We start from the raw sequence: 19,651 nt of genomic DNA, 5'->3' as shown, positions 1-19,651 counted from the left end.
GCAATGCAGTCTAGGAACGCCGGCTAAGCTTGTGACCATAAAATCTTCCCATTTCTAAAGAACAGGCCCCATAGACAAAGATTCTATGTAAGGAAGCCACCGATTCAATCATTTTGGGTCAATACATTGTTTTAGCCATCGATACCTTTCCACTTATAAATCAGTACAAATCCAGTCATTTTAGTGAGCCAAATAACTATACCATGATCTTATTTCTTGGGTTGTTAAAATGACCAGACGAGAATCACTGCTGGTAAATCAGTAACATGCTTGGAAATAAATAGGAGGGAAAGCTATGGCCAACCAGTTGGATGTCAGGGCCAAAGGACCTGCCTACCACCTGTCTCCCCAGGCTGAGCCTTGCAATACTTCCATCCTGATTTCCCAAGGTGCCCAGGGCCAGTCTCTAAGTGCACTGATGTATGTGTCACAGAACCACTTGGATGTAATAGTCAATTAAATTATTAATGAAAGAACTATACAAATAAAAGCATCATGCTCTCTTATGTAGTAATAATTACTATTGTAAGCAATGCAAATTGAATAATAAGAATCATCAGGACAGTTCAGTGATAAGCTAACAATTTTCAGCAATCAAACCAAACATCGCTGCTCAAGCTGTTTAAGAAAATAAATAGCAGCTTGTTGACATTTTTGTTCAGTTAAGCGCATATATATCCAGAGGCTACTCACGTGTCCCAGAAAGAAGAGCTAAAAAAGAGGAGAGACTGAATGATAAAGAAGAGGAACCAGTTACAGTGGGCGGGAATTTAGATAGTCCAATATCTTCAGAAAACCGTGAATCCTATAAAGTGTCCCAGGACATAATTTATTTATACACACACACACACCTATGTAGACACATATATTTCCATATACATGTCCATTCCATGAATATACGGATATACACGACAATAGATTCTTGTAACTGTAACGTTTTGGTTATATTCGCGGGAGGCATAAAGTGAAAAACCATGATAAAAATAGGTCCATCACTATTTCAAAGCATTTATCAAGCACATGACCACCTAGCCCACAGCCACACGCCCGTAAAAGAGCAGGTCATTCCCTTATTTACCTTAGCGGTCCCTGATGGAATACTCTAGAAATCATATAGTCCTCGAACACAGCTTAGCATTGCCCAATTCTCTGCCAGCTGACCCAAGGCTGAGTCAGGAGAGAGGGTGTCCCTTCACCAGATCAAACTAATCACAGATAAAGTCTCTTTAACTCTAACTGGGGAGTGATCTGGACCTTCCGGTAGCTACTACAACTGCTCTCTGGCTTCTTTTTGTTCACCTGGAGAACATGTGTTAGATGTGAGGGAATGCTATCTGCTGGTATTCAGGGAAGAGCAGTCAGTGGCCGTGAAGACCCCCCCAGCTCCTGGCAGGAATAAAGTCACGCTGGAGAGTGGGCTTCCCCACCTGCTGTCAGGTATGTTCAACTCACCAGCATACCTTCCATGAGGCGTGGAGTGTCAGCTGTTCAAAGTCTACCTGCTCAGAGGCCATTTGCTTGGGCCTGGGGACATCATGTCCTTTACAAAAGTGCCTTCCGCCCCTTCATTATGAGGTGTTACACTCACAAGGCCAATTGGGGCGCCATTCTCTTTCAAGGGGTACCCACTTCAAAACAGTTCTACTTCTGACTCCATGGGAGATGCCCCTGCTCTGAGTTTCGGTTGTTCCTTTGCGGCTAACTCTATCTTATTAGATTCGAAAAGCTCCATCTTGTGCTCCGTGGCTAACACCATTGATGGCATTCCAAGCTTTAAGCATCGTTACGAGTTTGGCCCTAAACGACTCGATCCCCCGTTAACACCCAAATATCCATTTGGGGAGTTCCTATGCCCATACCAGAGCGAGAATAAGATAAATGTGGACACATACATATATCCAGTGTAGGGAGACAGCTAACACAATATAGCATGTTCCCTGGGGAGTAACAGCCCACCCTCTGCCTTTGCTGAGACGGGGTCTGCCGGATTTCCACCAGGAGATACACATGTGACTGCATTCTTAATCCAGAGTGCTACGGGCAGAGGCCTACTCATCTTTTCAAATGCTTTTTTTCTCCTCCTTAAACCAGGAAGAAAGTCTTAATTGCTGGTATGTCTCTAACACTTGTTAATCTCCTTTCTAATAAGAAGGATAAGCCACAGGCTGGGACCTCCAGTAAACAGCAGTGGGAGCCAGCAAGGAAGGTAGAGAGAGGAGGTGAGAATAGCACCAAAGAGAAGCAAGAGAGCTCAAGTCAGGGAGGTTCCCAGATCGTGATTTTGCACCACAATAAGATTTCAAAAATAGTTTTGGGGACGAGCGTAGGTTGCCAACTTTTTATTTTGCCAAGTAAGGATACTGAACTCACTATGGTGAGCTTATTTTTCTCTTTGCCTTGGACCAGGGAAAAGTCCATCTTTGAATGCTTATTTATGCATATTCGTCTGCCCTTTGCCTTGCCCCCCCCCCCAGACTACACGCTCAAGCAGGGCACCTCAGCATTCCCTCTGCCTCCCACGCAGGAGGCCCCTCGGTGTCTAGAAACCCCTGAAATAGACCAGACCGGATCCGGAATCTGAGAATTATTACTTCTTTTCTCATTTCGCCTGAGAATGTTTCACATTTCCTTATCTTCCTTCAGAGAATTTCTGTGAAACACCTTTTCTAAGGTGATAGAACTACGGAGCCATCTCGAAAAAAAGTCAACACATTTTACATCAGATTCATTTCAACCCTTGATAAGAAAGTAGTCTATACGCTCCTAATGGAAATGAATTCTAACAAAAGGGTGTATTCACACTTTCAGCCTAGGGGCCTGACCGACAATGGCCAAGAACACGTGTGCGAAGAACATAAATAGCTTCTTTTGCAGGCTGAAGCTGCAGGACCAGCAGATGACCGAAGACTTTCCATCCATTTATCTTGACACAAAGCTACTCTACAGCCCGCCAAGAGGACTGCTCTAGAGAGAACCAACTTGCAGAATCTGGACCAGAACCAGGGCTTTGAGCAACAGCTAAGGATTTATATCAGCTTCATGTCTGAATTCTTGCAAGACAAAGACCGTCTATACTAACGCGGCCTGCACAGTGTCTACGTTAAAAAAAAACTCTCTCTTATCCCTTGAAACCAGAACTCTGTCTCTGGCCTCTCCATCCCTCGAGAACAGTTTGCAAAGGGCCTTCGACATCAAGAGCTGTTTGTTGAATGTACAAAGGAAGGGACTCCCACATTTACCTTGTTATCTTCCGGTACCCGGAAACAACTGACTTAGAAATCTTTTAGATTAATTCGCATTTAAATAAAAGATGGATTTTTAATCTCATTTCCAATTATCAGCCAGGAGTATACATTCTCAAGCAATAACAATTATAATCATTTTAAGAACTACTGTAAGAGGAGTATTCCCTCTCTGCCAAGCACTGTGCCCAGGATTTTATAAGAATTATTTGATTTCGTTCTCACGCCCTCTCTACCAGGTAGGGATCAGTATTCCCATTTTACAGATGGGGAAATGGAGACTCAGGTACCTTCCATGATTTTCCAGGAATCCACAACTCGGAAACCACAAAGTCATTCAGCTTAGGAGGAGGAAAGACTGGAATCTGGGACCGAGGCCCTCACACCCACTGCCTCGCCCGGGGAAGCTGGGGCTACCCTCATTAAAGCCAATTCGGCCACGAGCCCTACCTTTCATGGTACATGCACTTGAACTGGCCCTACGAAAAAACCAAGGCCATCCTCTCTTTCCTGGAAGCCACGGTGATTTTCACTGTTTGAAAGTCCTGTTCGGGCTTTATGCCCCCTCTCCCAGCAGCTCTAACGTCGGCCCCCAGGCCTGGGCCACGCTACAGCTAATGGCCTGACTGCAAAATCAGTTTGTCCAATTAGACAAACCCATTTCCCGCAGGATGGCCGGTGCAATTCAAAAGTGGCTTATGAGGGACCAAAACTCAGAACTGGCTTTAAATAAATCAAGCTCTCCACAATCCACAAGTCTCTTTCATCTGCTTTAGTTTGTGATGACAATGCGACCAGCGTCAGTGAGGAAGCTGCCCCCCACCCCCCACCCTGTGATGTCTTGCTTCGTGACCTTGCTTTGTGACTTCCGTGGCTCTAAGTTTCTCGATGGAAAGAAAGCAAACTATAATTACCTATCTCACAAAAATGACTGCAATAACCAAGGGAGATAGCGAATACACTTTGAGGAAAAAGAAAATAAATGCTTTCTAAACCTAAGGTGCTAATACCGTACCTTTTCCAAATCGTACAGGTTATGGCAAATTATACTGGGCACTTACAAGGCCAAAGCATAGCTCCAGAAACTCTCACTCTGTTACTTTTATGGGGATTTCTACTTAATTAAAGTTTTCCGGGAAACACCTAGAGCCATTATCAAAGGTGCCAACTGGGCAGCCAATAGGAAAACTCCCTGTAGGTCTGTGAATCAATCTTTGGGAGGGTTTGTGTTTTGTTTATTAACATTTGGGCCCCATTTATGACTCAAGCATAACTCTCCTTGGTATTAAAGTAACTGGGAGTGGAGATTAATTGCCCAATTTTTAATTACACTTGGCCTCTTTGTATGCCATGTTGTAAGCGCCCTGCCCATGAGGGCATCATGAGAACAAGTGATCTATCATCGGCTATTCTGAAAGAGCTCTGGTATCTGCAGAGTTTACGATCACTAAAATAAAGGATTCTAGCCTTCTAAGAATCTAGTGCACGCGCACTCTTTGTGTGACTTTTAAAATGGCTTAAATAATGGGAGCATCACAGGAAAACATGTTGAACTATGTTGGTGGACTATTTACACACCCTCCAACCTGTCCAGCTGTCCCTGCCTGCCAAGGCATCAGACTCCATTTTGAACGCAAATTTCCTTTTCCCTTTCTGGAGTCTCTCATTTTCTCCATTGTATTCATTCAGAGGAAAAAATGACCTCATAAATGTCATTTCATATTCCAAGCAATTTGCTATAGGCAACTACACCATTACTTTGTACAAATAAATTTACATAAATCATTATTAGAATGTTTTATCTTAGCAACATTATTTGGTTCCCAGAGCACAAATTAAATGCATGCTTAAAGCAGAATATTTTAAAGTTATTCCTATATTGTTTATGAGACAGGATTAGAAATTTCCATCTAATTTTTCTTTCATAATGGATTTCCTTTAGTTTTCTTTGTACGTTTTGAAACCACACGTATCATTTTCCGGGGGGGTTCTTGAAGCAAGCAATGCCATAGACATCTCTGCCACATTTGGCTCATTTTTCAGAAACTCTTCCCTTCGATTCTATGGGTTCAGTTCTGAACACTGATTAGGAAGGCCAGAAACCAGGGAAATTCATACCATCTCGCAAATAAATGGGTTTTTGTTTGATGTTATTCGGCAAGCAAACTGGTCTTTGGTTGTGGCTCAGCTTTTTTTTTTTTTTTTTTTTTTAATAGACAAATTTGTAAATAAACTCCCTGAAAACAGAGCTCAGTTCCTCCTAGCTATTTGTGTTGGGAAGAAGCCTGTTTGAATCAACTGCATTGCACATGGCAAGTCTTCACTGGCTAGAGTTCTCCTCCACCCTAGATTTCAAAATAAAATCTTTCTCCCTGTGTTGCCCGGTGTGAACAAAAGCTGCGTTTGTTGCTGCCAAGATAGTGGGGGGAAGGGACTCACGGCTTCTGCCATTTGCTGGCTCTGGAGAATCACATAGTGAGCCCGGGTCTCATCTTTTCATTGAGGTCCTAAAGGGCTAGCTTCACCACTCGGGGCTTTAGCCCTCGAGCAGCGTGTGGTCTGGGCACAGTTCCCAAGCCAGCGTCAGGCAAGTGGGGCCCCACGCGGTCAAGGGGGCAGTCCTCGAGAAGGGTAAATGAGGCAGTCCCATGGAGTGCTTACGAGCAGGGCAGACCTGGATTCAAGGCAAACCTTTCCGCTTCTGCTACCTTAGCTTAAATGAGATTACGTGTACCTACTTCACCAGCTGGCTTTGAAGATTAAATGGAACAATGCAGGCAAAAGCTTAGAACAGTGTGACTCAGAAAAGGCTCCTAAGCAGGAGCTAACATTAATCTTGAAGGAAGACCAGCGGGGTCAAGCTGGGGTGATCATATAATTTGTTGTCTCTACTAGGATATTTCTGGGTGTGAAAGGGAGGACTGTACGATAATTATGTTAGGTCAACTGGCAAATGCTAGGACGGTCCCAGGTATACTGGGGTGTATGCAACTACCATGACCCCAGTCCGTCACCATTCAACACCTTACAAAGAAATCATGTAAAAAAAAAAAAAGGAAAGAAATCAGGTAACGATTACATCTTACACATTCTACCACTTAAGGCTCTTTCATACATTGTATCTGACCTTTCATAAACGATGAGAAAAAATGGAGAGCTGGGTTAATTACCTTTCAATGAGTGAAGAAAAGCACAGAGAAAGTATGGGCTTTCCCACAATAACCCAGTGTTGCCAGGGCAGGGGGAACCCCAGGCATCCCTCATGTTCCTCCCTACTTCCCAGCTTCCTGGCAAGGAGAGGGTCATGTGACTAATTCTGGCCAATGGACTGTGGATGTGAAATTAATCTGAGTCACTTCTGATCTAAGGCACTTAAGAAAGGGTGGGTGTTTTCAATTCTTCTTTTCACATGCTAGAGTAACCAGGAAGTCACATGTTGAGACGTAGGTGTCACAAGAGGGAGAAGGCTTGGAATCTTGAAACTGGATGCGGGACAGCCACACACAGTTGGTACAATCCGACTCTGGGCAAGTAAGAAATAAACTTCTGTTATACGAACCCTGAGATCTGGGGAGTCCTTTTTACGCTGGCATACCACGGCCTGCCCTGGCTCAGCTAGCTGGTAGGAGTAAGAACTCACGTCTCCAACCGTGACCATAGTTTCCACTCAACAATATCGTAAAATCCCACCAGATTGGGAAAATAGGGCCACAGTTAAATGGCAGGACTCACTCATGCTAAGTCTTCAATGCTTACCTGATTTAAAACAAAATATTTATTTAGTTAAAATAAGATAGTTCAGGGGCACCTGGATGGCTCAGTCGGTTAAAAGCATCCGACTCTCGGTTTCAGCCCACATCATGACCGCATGGGTCGTGAGATCGAGCCCTGTCGGGCTCCTCTGCTCAGCGGAGAGTCTGCTCGAGGAGGCTGGAGGATTCTTTCCTCTCCTATGCAAATCCTACTCTCCCTTCATTCAACCTTATTTTCTTCGTGGGGCAAAATATTCCACACCTCAAGTTTTGCAAACACTGGTGTCACACAATTGCCTAGGCAATTTGCTGGGATGACAATTTTTTTCCCCCGCAAAGCATCAGAAAGTATTGTTGTCTGATTTCTCCTGCGCCTACTCAACCGCGCCTCGTGCCAAAACTGCCACAGATCATCTGCGAATGAGCACGACTACGTTCCAGTAAAACTTTATTAAGGACACTGAAATCTGAGCTCCATTTCACGTTCATGCGACACAAAATATTATCCTTCTTTGACTTTTGTGCGACCATTTGACTATGGAGAAACCACCGGCAGCCTGTCCGCCGCACATGGACATGCAGCAGGCCACACCTGGCCAGAGGGCCGCCACGGTCCCCGCACTAGACTCCGAAGACAAAGGCCCACAATCAGTCAGGCAATCGCTTTAGTGGGAGGAGAACACGAAGACTTATTCCAGGTCTTCTGCTTCCTGGTGGCTGGCCATCCAGGGCTCCGATTCCGGGAAAGCCTTAGCTCCTGGGTCAGCATGGCCCGGGCTCCAGGAGCACCCGAGCATGCTGAGGCAGGGGGACCTTGGCCAGGACAGGCCTGACAGGACGGGCAAGAGTCCTGGCAGCAACTCTAGAAGCACCTTGATGACCTAGGGCAGTGAAAGCCACCACTGCTTTATCCAAAAGCAGCCCTGGAAAAGAGCTCGGTGTGGGCAGGATTGACTGGGCTACCCCAGAATTAAGCAGGGCACTTGGCTCCCCATCCCTGACCGTGGCCCCAGCTTCAGCCTTGGGACCTTCACTGAATTCCGGCTTTCAGAACTCTCAGCATCGACTTACAGACTCACGTTCTTGGCTTAGGCTTCCTCCCCTTCAACTTCCCAACTCAATCACGCCTTGTGAATCACCAAGGTACTGACCTCACACACCCTCTGGTTTATCCCTGAGGCCGAGTCAAGCCACACCTGCCAGGCAAGGCTCCTCGGGGAGGGGGGCAGGTGTGTAAGAGAAGAGTAAATCATCAGGCAGACAGGCAGAGGCCAGATGCAGACAGGCCCAAGAAGCAGAAAAGGCCAGTCTGGTAGCAGCCAAGCCAGGGGCGGGGCAACGATACCACTGCCCCTGAAGGAAGCTGCTAGCCAAGGCCCTCTGTAACAGGGCAGGTGGGGTCTCCCCAAGGAAACCTTCAGGGACCCAGGCTCAAAAGGGGGAAGCTGGCTCTGGCCGGGACAGAGGATCGGGGTCCTCTGACCCTGTCTGCTCCATACACCCAGTGCCCTCACTGCCCAGGCTCACAGTGGGCTCATTCCCACCCTCCTATCCAGGCACCAGGATGCTCCTCTTCCCTCCTCCTGGCCGAAAGATCCACAGCAAAAGGAGCTCCCCGGAAGCCCACCCTCTTCCATGAGTTCTTCCCTAATTATTTCAATCCCAATCCTCCAAGTCTCTCAATCCCTGAACCAGACTGCCACCATTAACTAGCACCCAGCCCTGCCCTAAGCTGAACACCACCAGCTGCAACTTCCTTGACTCCATAAGGACAGATTCATGTCTTATATATTTTTTTTAATTCCCATCTGCCCCAAGAACACGTAACAGATACCCAGTAATACTTACTGAATTCAACGAAAAGGTACAAGATTAGAAAGGTTAATATAACTCAAGTAAAACATGGTATTATGGGAAAGAAACTGATTTAGAGGAAGTACGGCTAGAAGGTAGTTTCTAGATGAAAATTCCCAGCAGTGTTCCTGTTGCTTTGTGTGTCTAGGACACACACCAAAATTTTAAATAAAGATGTGCTTGAATGTTTTCATTATCTTAATGCCTCAATTGGATTGACCACATTGTCAGTCTGATCAGCTGCATAAATTAATCATTAAGAAGATTAGGAGAAGAAGAGGGGGAGGATACCAATTGATGAAGAAACAATCAATTTGGCATTTGCATTTAAATATAGCTTTGGTATTTCATGTATTCAGTGCAATCTCCCCGAGGTGTAGGTGAGCAGGGGAGGGCAAAGCCTGATTACCTGAGTCGGAATGGGTCCAGGAAACCGAGGTCAGCATTGCTCCAGTCACAGAAAGAACAGACAAGCCTCCATCATCACAAGAACACTGGTCTTCCAGGAGATGATGCTTCTAGTGACTGGTGGAGAGAAGCAGAAGGAAGTCAGGATTAGAGCAGAGGAGGAGAGAGGACCCTCTCAAACACAACGGATGTCATCTCTGGCCTGACTCTTAAAGATGCAACACTTCAGGGGAAAAAAAAAATCAATTGCAACAGTTACCTCTTATTTCTTGGAAAGTTATTGAACCACTGGGTCTTTCCAGATGGAGTGTTCTTGAAACTGCCTCACGGGACATAAAAGGACCCAGAAATTTGAAAGTACATGCTACAGATATAATGAGATTCTCCTATTTTACTATAACAGTCACTGTGACATTGGTGAGATCATTTGACTTCTCTCCAGCTGCCACTGAAACACTTGTCTACGCAAAGAAAAACCATCGGAGCACCAGCAACCATTCAAGGCCAGCGTTCCAGCACGTGGACTAGGCTTGATCCACTGGGTCCACCAGGTTGACAGGCTGCAAAGTCAATGATGCTCTCTTCTGCTGTTACCAAATAAAAATACCCTGGTTCTCCTCCTGAGGGGAGAGATCCCATCAAGCTCAAGTTCACTAAATGTTTAGGCTTCAAATTACTGGTCCACAGTTACCCAATAATCTTGCAAAATAGGAAAGTTGGTACAGGAGATAGATTGCATCATAATTTCTGATGGAAGATTATTTTTTTAGCCTACGCCTCAAAGAAAACAAATTAATAGACTCTCTCGTGAAAAGAATGATGTTATCTTATGAACTTCAGTGTAGAGAACATCAGGAAATAAATTCATGAGCTCAGCGATTCTCAAACTCTGGTCCCTGGAACGGCAGCAGAACATGTACCTGAAAGTTTGCTCGAGATACAAATTCTTGGTTCCCCACCCGAGATCTACTGAATCGCAATATCTGAGGTGGGGCCCCACGATTGGTTTTAACAAGCCCTCCAAGTAATTCTGTTATGCCCTTGATTATTAATTTATCCACCCATTCAAAGACATTGATTCTGTCGTTGTCAAATAAAACTATTCTACTCCACTGTGCGTTAAGCTTTAACAACAGGCAAAGCATAAGGATGGGGGAGGGAGGAGGAGTCAGAGAGAGGATGACCAAACCCCTGCTTTTAAGAAAGGGATTGTCCTTGGGGCACCTGGGTGCTTGGGAGGACTCTTGATTTTGGCTCAGGTCATGAGCTCAGAGTCATGATCTCAGAGACCCCCCCCACACACACAGGGCTCTGTGCTCAGCGGGGAGTCTGGTTCTCCCTCCCCCTTTGCCCCGCCCCCTGCTGGTGCGCACTCATGCACGCACTCTCTCTCTCAAATAAATAAATAAATCTTAAAAAAAAAAAAAGAAAGAAAAGAAAAGCATCATCCACTATGGGAGACAAGACACATATGCAGGCAACTCAAATACAGACAGTGTGATTTCCTTTAATAAACAGAGAGTTTCTGAGGAGACATTTGTTTCAAGAGCAGAGAAGGGAAAGCATCAAGACCACCACAGTAATCATGGGCCTTGAGATCCGGACAGGATTTTGACAGGTGGGAACAGGCCCAAACGGAAGCAGAGGCCCTGAGGCGAGGAAGCATGAGGGGCCATTCAGGTGTACGGAGCAACCAGGTCTGGCTGAGCCATGAGAAACATAAAGGCGGTCTGGGTGAGACAAGGTGACTTCCAAGTTCAGACAGGTAAATGCTAGGGGCTTGTGGCTTCTCTTTCTTGTGTGAAGACCGCCTCACGGTACCCGCTGCTTCTGTTGAAAAACTGATGTCTGATAAACTAGGTGACTCAAAGATTTCTAAAGCCGGTTTGCTTTTCTGTTTTTAACTACACTTTCTAGAGGGGCGCACACCTCAGCTGCTTTAAGAATTAACCGATGAGATTCTGCCCAGGAGGAAGACACAAAAGAAAATTTTAAAGTAAGCACCAGAATCTAGATGTCACAGTAGCCTCAGGCCGTTCTGCAAAGGGGCAAAGTGTTACCATACCTAAGAAGTCCCTGAAGACATCTGTGGTTTTAGTCTTATAAAATAATTCACGTGGATAGTGGTGTGCCCTAATCACAGGAAAAAAGTTAAGCCGGGGTGGGGAGAAGGAAGAAAGGGGTAAAAGGGTCAAAAGGTACAGACTTCCAGTTATAAAATAAACAAGTCATGGGGAGGGAATGCACAGCATGGGGACCATAGTTCATAATACTACAATGCATATTTGAAAGTTGCTAAGAGAATAGATCTTAAAAGTTCTCATCAGAAGAAAAAACTTTTTGTAACTATGTAAGGTGACAGATACCAACTAGACTTGCATTACGGTGATCATTTTACAATGTACACAAATATCAAAACACCATGCTGTACATCTGAAATTAATACAATGTTATATGTCAATTATACCTCCATTTAAACAAATTAGAACATCTAAAAAAATGTGAAACCAACACTCGACGTCTCCAATTAGAGGAAAAGAAAAACTTTTCATGATCAAGAAGTATGGCTTTTGCCTCTAGAAAACTGGCACAAATAGAATGCTTCAGTTCCTGATCCCGGTGAATGACGGGATACTGAAATGTTCTGACGTCGTACGAGACTCTGGCAGAAATGAAACTGGGTTCAGAATCGGCAATATCTGCTTGCTTATCCCAGTTCTGCCATTTAGCCATCTGAGTCACGTGAGTAAGGGACTCAACCCTCCAAATCTCAGTGCTTTAGTGATCGAGAATTAGAGGCACTGCCTAGCCCCACCTTCACTGAAATGTACAGAAGAGACAAGAAGTTGCTATGACAATTACAAAGTGCAATGCTCCCGTAAGGTACAAAATTATCCTGCTCATCGAGACACGTGGGTACTAATTAATACTTATTGTTTCGGCCTTTGAAAGTACAAAAGCAAAATGTTTCCTATGCCCTTGAGGCTCACCTTTTAAATATGTGCTCATACAGCAATCCTGAGCAACAAATTTGGCATCCACCAAACCATTCTTCCAAGAAACATTTCAAGGTAAAATTTTTACTCATAACTTTTTTTTTAATTTTATTCCTCTGACCACGATAGAGCATCCAGTTATCTTTCAGCAGCTCCTGGTGAGCACAACTCAGTCTTCTGCAACACTGATATATACGATGGTGATAATTTATCATCTCTGCAGGAGTTTAGTCCCAGATGGACCATTTACTAATTTATTTCCATATGTAACTGGCAGAGAGATTAATCAGGCTTCCAACTTGGAAACCTGAATTGCGCTTTATTCCCTTAACAGGCTAACTCTGGACAAGAGGAAGTACACGTTTACACAGAAAGCCAAGAGTTCCTCTGAAAGAGCCTGTCGACCTCAGACACAGGTCTTTAAACACACACACACACACACACACACACACACACACACACAGCTTGCTCCTTATGTCAACTTGGACGGCTGGCTCTTTCTTTAGCTACTGGTGGGCTTCCCAGAGGGGCGGGGTCTGATAGGACTGCAGGCAGAAGCAAGCTCAGAGACGTAATGCCAATCAGCTCTAGTTGCAGCCACGTTCCCTGCCCCTCCCTGTGTGCGAACTCGGGGGCTCGTATTTCTGAAACTGAAGAGATCTTCTTGCCACGGTGCTGCGCCCAGCTGGCCCGGCTCTGTGGTGCCCAGGCATTGGAAAGTATGTGCTTTCTTTTTTCCACTCTTTTTAAGGGTCTGATCTTGACCGAGTTCAGCAGCTGCTGTGTCCTCAGTGAGGCAATGGCTAATGAATCGTTAGCACTGCTCCCAGGGCCCCTGAGTTAAACTGGAGTCCACTTCTGTTTTTAATTCTATCCCAATGATATCAGCCTTTAGCAAAGACTGGGTAATAGGACTGTTGTCCGATGTTGGTGATTAAATAGAGAAAGCTGGCCAATCCCAACACAGGGGAGAGAGCAGGAGCTGACAGGTGATGTCTTAAGTGAAACCCAAGGTCATGGCCAGGAAGGTTCAGTAGATAGGACCATGTAGAGAGATTATCGGCTGGATCCACATGCCTGGGTCGCTAACCAACCATGTGGCTTTGGAAAACTCCCTTACAGTCCAGACGTAGAATTCTCTCCTCTGTAATAGGAGTTCAGCTCCCTAAGGTTCCTTCTGGCTATGAAATCTTATGATTCCCTAAATATGAAAAAAAAAAAGAAAGAAAGACAGAAATCGGCCATTCACTTGGTTTCTGTGTTTAGATGATGCCAAACAGCCAGAAGTTTGGAAGCATCTGAAAGAGGCTGAACTGGTCCAGATGCTTGGTGCTGTGACAGATGCAGCCTCAGGAGCCTCAGTACCCCACAGACTGTCTTTGAGCAGAAAACAGGAGCACTGGAGATGATTCAACAATGTACATCTTTATGAGGTTTTCGGGATTCTACAGTTTGAAGTACTGTTCTAGGTGCGGCACAAGCTACAAAAGTCCGCGAGTCATGGTCCCGTCGTTAATACACTTAGTCTCCGTTAAGGGCAGACACGACTCATGTTAATATTGCGGAATCAGTGCTATAATTGCAGACAAAGAAACTGTTATGGGAACGTGAAGGATGGGGAAATCATCCCACTGAGGGCGAGAGGGAGAGTTCTTTAAGGTTTTATGGAAGAATGGAATCGAAGCTGAAAAGATGGGAGTAAAGGCATCCGGGCAGAGGCAGTAGCCAGAACAAAAGCCCAGAAACTTCCTGACATGGCCAAGACGTCGTATTTAGGACCCTAGGGCAGCACCATAAGACGCTCAAGGAAGAGAAGATCTGGGGCGGGGCGGTGCTGAAGAGGGACCGTTGGGGAATGCCCTGGACACCAGCCCGCCGCCCGGCTTTTACCCTGCGATCACCAAGAACCCTCCGACGTTCTGGGCAGTGGACATTCCAAATGAGCTATGCCGCAGGAAGCGTATCCTGGCAATTCTATGACCGTTTCAGATTGGTAATAAGATCAGTCTGTACCTTCACTTTTCTCTTATTCATTCCATGCTGCCACTATTTGGGAATCCCTCACATTTATTTTTTTCCAAATCAATTTCCTGGCCCTTCAAATGGAAGGAATTGAGTTTCCTACAAGCACTGCCAGGATTTTACATTCAAATGACTGGTTCAGCCCAGGGCTCTACATCTAGGTTCATATGTTTTTCTAGTCTTAAAAAAAGAGGTAAACAACATGGTATAGACCGGTGGGTTTGTTGTTGTTGTTGCTTTCCGTTTTTTTGCATTACACTAGAAAATATTTCTGAATGATAAAAAAACAAACAAACAAAAAACCCAAACATCTCTACTGTTAGAAGGACTTGCTCTAGTGCTCCCGGACAGACAAGAGTTGAGTTAGTCCTCCCAAGGGGTACACTGACACTTTTTTGATTTCTGGTTTCAGAGCCCAAGGGTAATAAACTCAAAGTTTCCAGGGCCCCTCAAGTGTAAGAGCAGAAAATCATGTAAACCTCATACCAACAGTATCTGGTTCCTCTGCCTGGGGGTGGGGAGGAGGGGCGCAGGCACAGGTGGCTTTCTGCAGCTGTCCCGAAGAGAAGCTGCCCACCACGATACACAGGGCACGGGGAGGGGGTCTGCAAACTTGCCCTCCCGTCAGCCCCTAAAATGGGCTGGTGTCCCACAACAAAAACAGAAACAAGTGTGGCCTTGGGAAGAGGGGCTCGTCCTCTGAGAAAGGAGCTGCCTTGGGCATGAGCCACCAGAACACTAATTCCCCATAGAAAACACAAACGTCCCTTCCCATCCCCCAGGTGGCTCTGACTACAGATGGGCAATAAATGGGAGGCTTCGACATTAGTTTCATTTTGGATCACCTTATTTAGAAAAGCAAATCGTATCTATCCACTGGGGTGTTGAATATTCTAGGGTTCAAGTCCCCGATTTATAATTCAAAATCTGTCCCAGCCCTCCACATACCCAGGTGTTCCGGAAGCTCCCGAGTGCACAACCCCCTCCCCCCTACAATAGGTGTTCTCTTAACATCTAATCAAATAATTACTGCGAAGAGCAGCATGCAGTAGGTGCCATAGTTTCACGTGCACATAAAACATTGTCTCATACATACCGAAAGAGTTGTGTATCTCCTGCCACTTTCTGTAAAAGTCCATCTATGGTCAGAAAATGAATCCTCCTCAAATGAATAGATTAGCTTAAATTACCATGCCATTTTACATTCTCTTCACTGATACATGAATAGTAAAACTATAAGGTAAATGTAGCTTAAACTGAATAAGGGGCATAAATAAAAATATTTTGACATTAAAAACTCAGTATAAATTGAACTACAACATACTTGAAAGCTCCCGCAATCATAACATGCACATTGAAATCCATTAACCCAATACCTAGGCTGCTATTCAAAAGCAGAGGTCTAACACGTAAATAGATACATATTTGAACACTTCTCCTAAACTACCGTACAATCTGATTGCAAAGTCACACACTTACAAAGTCTATCATCTTTACTTGGTTGCTCTCTAACCAACACTCAAGTCTTATCAGGCTACAATGTGGCAGCAGAATATAAACACAGAGACCAGCAAATGGTACCAAAAAGTAGCAGCAAATGTCAAAGACAAACCAGGGTCATCCCCGCGAGAAGAGAGATATTTACATAAGCATTCAGAAAAGACAATGGAGCCCCAAATTCCCTTTAACTGCACACCTAATCAACCTCTCTGCTCCTCACCTGATCATTTTTACATAAAAGCAATTTCTACAACGATACATTCAAAGACCTTAGTTGCCATAAACTCAGCAGCAGTTAAAGATTCTGCTGCACATTAGATTTGCTTTAAGACTCAGCTATTTTCAACCAAAGCTTTCATTCCTTACCCATCACCACCCCCCTCCAAAAAATTAGCTTCCCTGACAATATCCTTCTTAAATATGTCATCTGCCAAGGCCATTTTCTTACCTTTGTAACTCACTCACATTTGTTTCATTTGATATTTACCCAAGCAAGGACAATTGTTTGACTGGAATCTTGCAACTTTCAACTTTGCCCAGATTTTGCTGTCGTGAGGCAGGGGAATGTCAAAACCCCCGACACATGGCTCAGCTGAGCTAATATACATCTGAATCAGAGCTATATTTTAAATTCTTTTACACTTACTTAATATAGTGCGTGCTGCCTGTCCACTGATGCGATATCAGAAACCTGCAAGCTACTATTTCTGCAACTGTGTCACTGTAGATAGTCTGAAACATGTACGTAGCTGTTGCCATGGAAACAAACACAGCTAGGGTAGAGTGCCACGCTGTGTTAATTCCTTCACCCATGAACCCCAGGGGAATGCTAACATTCATCTTCTTTCTCCTTTCGTCTCACACTGCTTTAATATTTTTTAGCATTATCAAATGATGTACTAAATACATATGGTACACCTGAAAATACGGTTGGCTGAAATGAGCCGTGTGCCAACCTAGCCTGCTGGGTAGCTGCTTAAGGTAGTACAGCGATGCAATGGACTCTCTCGCTAACTTCTCCTGGGAGAAATAGACAACTTTGTTTCTTTCTTTTAAAACGGTGTGGGTAGGACAAAAAGAAGGTGAACATCTTGTCTCACCAAAGAAGAAGTTATCATGGAACGGCACCAGAATAAAGGTGCCATTAGAAATGTGCCTTAGCAGTCCCGTGAAAGGCAGAGGGAGGTCTTGCAAAGTTTCTGAAGTGGATCCAAGCTAAGAGTTGTTCTTCCTTCTAACTAGAGTTGCACTAGCAGGCTGTAAGTCCAAAAGCTTTAATTAGGCAAAAGCATAAACCCCTCAACAAGGGCTTCATCTGTCCCTGCTTGGTCTTTGTTCCTAAGCCCATGGACGAAGGTATTAGAGTGAGTGAATGACTAACAAGATGGAAATCTGCCATCATTCAGAAAGAAATGCGATTTCCCTGGAATCTGAACATTCTCTTATTTGCTTCAAGTTCAAATAGCTGCCCTCATCAAATGTTTGGACCAGTGGTGAAAAGTCAAATATTCTCTTATTACACCTAAGAGGCAAAATGTATAGACGTTGGCGCATCGGGCCACCTTCCCATTATTCGAACCAGTACACCGCTTTAAATGTTGAGGTTACTCATGGCAGTAGACAAAAGTAAGCTGTTCAAAATCTTAATTACATCCTCTCCCTTGGGCTACTTAATAATATTCAATCTAGATGAAAATGGCCACACTTCAGATTTGCATGCTCATGTGCTTCACTTGAATACAATTTTCGCACCAAACAATCAATTGTAGGCTTTAAAAGTGCAGATCCGTGACTCCGAACTGGCATGTTTTAAAGAAACCACTACTTTATTTGTGGGGATTATGGCAACACCCCACAAAAGGTAAGCAAAATTTGCCTATCATTTTCCCAAATTGAATCATTCGTGGCTACATACTATGATAATAATAATCAACTCATCCCTAAGATAAAGCAAAACAGAAAACAGATACATACGCCTTAGTAGTGAAAGAGATGGTACTTTTTAAAAGCATCTCAAGATGATGTTAGGGCCAGTATAAAGCCTAGCCTTTGAGTATTAGCAGGGCAGGTAGAGATTACCTTCTAACTGCCCATGAACAGTACTTACAAACTTAAGGAGCAGAGCCACAGCAAGGAAACAGGTGTTCTTTACATTTACTTTGCACCTCTGTGTCTACATTTCTTGGGAATTGACAAGCATTTTCCCATAGGTTGTCCCATTTGACTAGGATGAGATTATACTATGAATTTGTTGGGCAAGTGTCACCAACCTCATCTCTCATTAGAGAGCACGGAGGTTCCCAAAGTCAGTGACTGGCCCAAGGTCACACATTCAAGTGGCAGACCCCATCTTCTATTACCCGATCTAATGGTCTCTCCACGTGCCATACGGCGTCTGGGCTCGCTCACAAATGCAGCTGGTTGTACAGGACGTAAAGTAACTGGAGGAGCGATACTTACAAACAGAAAGACAGACAGACAGAAACAAACAATTGGTTCTCTTTCTCTGGACTCATACACCACCCTAAGGAAGTGAGCTGTTCCGGACTTAGAGCCACCAGATAAGGGAAGGTGGACTTCATCCTGATTTGGGCTCTTCACAACCTCCTACCCACGTCACCCTGGATATCAAGAATTGATGGGATTCGGTCATGTTACATACTTTGGGGAAAGAGGACTTCCTAGAAGTGAAATTTTTCCAGACCACTGAATTGTTCTAGTCTGGCCGGTGGGGCTGCAGGGTGGGGCTGGGGTGTCCATGAAGCAGAAGGCATCCTGTGCGCATTGTTCTGGGGAGTCCTCTCATGGAGGCCAGGGGGAAACTACCTTCCAACGGATGCTCCAATTCAAGGGTACGACTTGGTTCCTTTTGATGAAAACATTTCTAAATTGGATCGTATAACAAAACAATGAATTGGGCAAAGTACATGGCACGCGATTTCACCTGTTATAAGTGTTTGTCATAACGTGACTGGCATCACGGACATGATGATACACAGGTGCTCTCAGAAGTCATGGATGCGGGCAGGCGGTGGAGGAGGAGGCCACCCGCACAGGAAAAGGCCCCACACCCCTGTGATTTGCTAATCCCTGTATTTACATTTTAATTCTCTTTGGCCTCTGCTCACTGCTCCTGGCTGTCAGGGTATCAGCTGGCCTCACCACGCAAAGTGGCCTGGCTCTCGCCATTCTCTCCCTGTTTGATTCACATCTAATATGCCAGGGGCTGGGAAACCAAATACGAGAACTGATTAGAATTTTGTCTGAAATAAGATGAATACAGGCCTGAGAGAGCGTCCCTGAGCACAAAGTGTCAACTTTTGGATGCCATTGACTCCAGGTCAATTAGCCTAAAGCCAGTCACCTAATGAGCAATTTGCCTATAATTTGAAACCTTTTTGAGTGCTTTGACATGGGAATGTCCTTTCTTACTTTGGCCATCTCTTTGGCATGAAGAGGTTTATAAATGGAGTCTTCTTGGGGCACACCCAGCTTGTTTTTAAATTTTAGTTTACCCTTAATTTTCATTTTTAAATTAAATATTTTTTTGAGATACTAGCGATGAATACAAAAACATTCAAAATGGGATTGAATTTCTGGTGAACTGATTATTAAGCAAATCAATATGAGAACTGGCTTTAGGGGAATTTTTACTTCTAAATTTATTTTATTTTTTAGAATGCAAAACCGGTCCAAGGAAATGTGCGGTTCAATCAGGCAGAACGCTCAAACGGACTTTCGCACGCTACCTTGGCCATTTTTCCTTTTTGCGCTGGGCTCCGCGCAGCCGAGTTTCCAGCCTCTGTGGAAGGAAGGAATTTTGTATCATTTGGCTTTGCTTTTTCCTCCGTGAATTTAACTTACGGCCTGAATCTCA

General features: G+C 44.6%; 1 protein-coding gene across 12 annotated transcripts in view; it reads right to left on the bottom strand.

The window, feature by feature from the left end:
* The window catches only part of FOXN3 (forkhead box N3), a 386,468-nt gene that overhangs the window by 264,860 nt on the left and 101,957 nt on the right, over positions 1–19,651 (bottom strand). For 11 of the 12 annotated variants that reach the window (XM_040641548.1, XM_040641545.1, XM_040641557.1 and 8 more), the window contains one exon: positions 9,258–9,373. The gene's annotated coding sequence lies outside the window, so the exon portion shown is untranslated. Of the gene's footprint in view, positions 1–9,257; positions 9,374–16,222; positions 16,358–19,651 lie in introns of those variants that run through there. The other variant, XM_040641554.1, reaches the window with a different exon arrangement.

This window comes from Ursus maritimus, unplaced genomic scaffold, assembly GCF_017311325.1.
Source record: "Ursus maritimus isolate PB19 unplaced genomic scaffold, ASM1731132v1 scaffold_25, whole genome shotgun sequence".
In the NCBI taxonomy this organism is placed as follows: Eukaryota; Metazoa; Chordata; class Mammalia; order Carnivora; family Ursidae; genus Ursus; species Ursus maritimus.
Note: the sequence above shows the minus strand (reverse complement) of the source record. Positions and strands in the feature narration are given on the sequence as shown.